Here is a 3,594-nt window from a genome sequence, read left to right on the forward strand (position 1 = left end):
GAAGTTGAGGCAAAGCTCGTGCTTTTAAAGACATAGTAGGGAAATTGCTTGGTGATATGGGTTTTCTATATATTAAAGGTTTGATATGGTTCAAAATATTTTGCAAAAAAATCTCTTAAAGATTTAATATTCTTCACATTGTATTGACTCTAGGACTTTTTCCTTTCAAAAAATTAAGAAATAATATATATATATATATATATATTGTGAAGCCCGAGAATAAAATATACAAAGAGGGGGGGGTTTATAATAATTCAAAATGTTGTTATAATATAAAAAAAAAAAAAAAAGGTGAAAGATGGGGCCAAAATGGAATTAACAAGAGATGGGACTATAAATACCCATCCCTTCTCTCATCCATGGCCGGCTGATAATAAGAATAAGGAGGGGAGGAGAATTTCATATTTTTCCTTCATCAAAACTAGGAGTGAACACTTAAAATTAGTAAACCCAAATAAGCCTTGGAATTATTAAGTGGAGGAACACAATCGGGTGGAAGAATTAACAAGAAGAAAAGTGAAGAGTTGGTGAAGAAAAGAGGGGGAAGAGTGGCTGACTACATACAAGGAGAAGAAGGCTAAGATTCTTCTAAAAATTTGTGAAGTAAAGTTTAGATTTCCATCCAAGTAAGGAGTTCTAATTCCAATTTCTATGAAATCAACTTCAATTTGATTAGAAGTTTATGCTTTTCTTGAATTGGGAATTAGGGTTCTTTAACATAAAATGTTGGGAAAATGCAGAAATGAGTGAGGTTTAATGGATTAGAATAATCTAAGTGCCTTAAAGAAGAAGAACAAATGAGTGCATAAAAGAGAGGAAGGGAACTTTTGGTTCCTTTGGGCACGTTCTCTGCTGGATACTGCAGAGGGGAATGAGAACGTATGATATGCTTAATTAATTAATTTGGTACAAGTGACCTTAAGAGGACATAAAATGAGACGGGAATGCCATGAATAAAGGGAAGGGGCTGTGACTGATGAAGAAGCAGGGATTTAAGACGAAATGGAGATACTTTCTCCATTAGCAAAACAGGGCAGGTTCGCTGCCCTGTCTTCTGGGGGGATTTTGGACCTGAAAACTACAGAATTCAGGGAGGGTCCCCTCATAGAAGTTGTAGCCGGAAGTGTTAGCTTTCCAACGAATCCGACCCCGCCTAATTTGGAGTCCTAGAACTCCAGATACAAATAAAAAACTGAGGAGAGGTCAAGCTGCCACCCCTGTTGGCAGATTCGGCCAAGTTGATAAAACGGCGAAATTTAGCCATATTAAGGGTAGAATTTGTTTTCTTGCCCTTCATAAAGTGTGTCTTGATCTTCAAAAAGAATAAACGGTAATCAAAATTGAATTTATGATGTTCACTTAGACTACAAATGAGCTGAAAAGTTAAAGGATAATAATGAGGAATGTAAGTGAGAAAGAAAAGATTTGGTAAAAGAGAAATGAATATTATTTCCATTGTTGCTGTTGCGTTTGATATGTGGACTAATATGGAATAATGATGGGTGTTTGTGGTTTCAGGAGGAACCGCGGGAGGAGTACAACAACCACAGGGGAACGCAAGTCGAGCGTCTACAGCAGGTAGGTACTTGGTACCTATATCTCCTCTAGTTAATAATTATTTTCACTAACTTTTGAACTATAAAATTTTGGTGCTTATTGATGAGGAAAAGGGGGGGGGGGAGGAAGGAAAGGTTAAATGACGAAAAATAAAATAAAATGAAACGGAGGACTAGATTTAATTTATGGGTTCTTTTGGAGTAACAACGAATTTTGGTAATGACTGTTTCTCAAATTTGATTTGTTTGTTTCTGATATGGGAGGCTGATGATGTTAACCAAGCTGGATAACATCGACATTACCGGTACGTGAAAGGAGAAATATAAACTTGATTAACTATTCGGTTTCAGAATAGTTAATGATATCGGCGGGTGACGTCGATATCGGCAAAATTTATAAACTTGATTAACTATTCGGTTTCAGAATAGTTAATGATATCGGCGGGTGACGTCGATATCGGCAAAATTTATAAACTTGATTAACTATTCGGTTTCAGAATAGTTAATGATATCGGCGGGTGACGTCGATATCGGCAAAATTTATAGACTTGATTAACTTTCCGAGGTGGAAGCTAATGATGTTAAGAATTTTTGACATCGGCATACCTGAGAACCTCCCAAGGTAATATGGAACAATGATTAACTATTTTAGTTTTTTTTTAAAAAAAAATAGTTAATGACACAAACGGTTACGTTCGTGTCGGCATTTTCATGAAACTGATTAGTTGTTCCAGGACGGGCAACTAAAGACACTAATGGAGGCCAATGGTGTTGGCAATAGTCTTTTTGATGTGGAGGGGGGGGGAGAAGTAGTCAACAGAAAAAAAAAAAAGAAAAAAAAGAGAGAATTCTTATATAACCATAAAAAGGGGTTTATGATTTAAGTAGATAGATATGCTGTTTAATTTTTCTTCCGTAAATTGCTTGTATTTGAATCATTTATTTTTAATTATATGGAAAATTTATATTTTTGCAGGTCCCTCCCATTCACGTCAGGAATAGATTTTAAGTTCTTTGATCCCTTTTTGTATAAGTTAAGAACTTAGGGATTTGTGGTGTAATTTTGTCATGCAGTAAACATGTAACCTGTATAGAATATTATATTCGTAATATTTTGTTTCTGAAATGTTAAATGTATCCACCTATGCTTGGGATATTAGAATGTACTAGACTATGTTAGAATATTAAACTATGTTGTGTTATATATATGCAATCTTCGTGCTCGAATTTGGCTATTTTAATTATTAACTTATGCGTGTGATGTAAGATGGAGTTTGGGAATGAATATGATCCTGAGCATAATCTGGAATGAATTATGCGATTGATTGTGCTAAACATGGATGTGATTGTGGATGAGATGTAATTCTAAATGTGTGCAGGGTACATTGTCGATAACTTGGGATCTCCTGGTATAGAGGAGACTCTGCCGAAATTTCGTTAGAAATTTCGGCGAGAAAAAAAAAAAAAAATTTGCTCCATCTACCCTTTATAGGGGGGAAGATTAACGGATAAACTAATAGAAAAATTGGGGTTGTTACAGTTGGTATCAGAGCATTTGGTTGCAGTTTCAGGGATTGAAATACTAATGTGATTTTGGAAAAAAATGTTGCAGGATGGCTCGTACACGGCAAGCCGCAAGGGCTGTTCCGTCCCCTGTACAAGGAAGAGAGTATGACTCACTTTCTGGGGATGAAACCGAAAGGGACCTATTAATGGGCACTGCCTCCCATCAATCTGTGGCGTCGGCCCATTCTGAGAGTGGAGATTCAGGGGGACATCAGGATGACCCTGTCACTTCTCGGATAGAAATGTCGCCGGCTGAAACACTGGGTGGCCCAGGATCAGAAGACAGGCCACCGCCAGTGACATCAACGGTCACCCCGAATCCCTATTCGGACCCCATATTTCTCGAGAAATTGGTCAAGGCAGTAGCAGCAGGGATGGCTGCAGGTGCATCCAATTCTACTCCTCGGGCGGAAAGAGTAATCACCCTGGTTCAATGGGTGAAAGGCATGCGAGAAATGGGTTGCACGACCTA

At 37.5% G+C, this 3,594-nt stretch overlaps 1 long non-coding RNA gene across 1 annotated transcript; it reads left to right on the plus strand.

The window, feature by feature from the left end:
• Positions 1–392: 392 nt before the first annotated feature.
• Positions 393–2,783, plus strand: LOC112324452 (uncharacterized). Its single transcript, XR_002978294.2, has 3 exons — positions 393–626; positions 1,519–1,578; positions 2,533–2,783. It is a non-coding gene; the product is annotated as an uncharacterized LOC112324452 (long non-coding RNA).
• Positions 2,784–3,594: the final 811 nt, after the last annotated feature.

This window comes from Populus trichocarpa, chromosome 16 (genome assembly GCF_000002775.5).
Source record: "Populus trichocarpa isolate Nisqually-1 chromosome 16, P.trichocarpa_v4.1, whole genome shotgun sequence".
Lineage (NCBI taxonomy): Eukaryota > Viridiplantae > Streptophyta > Magnoliopsida > Malpighiales > Salicaceae > Populus > Populus trichocarpa.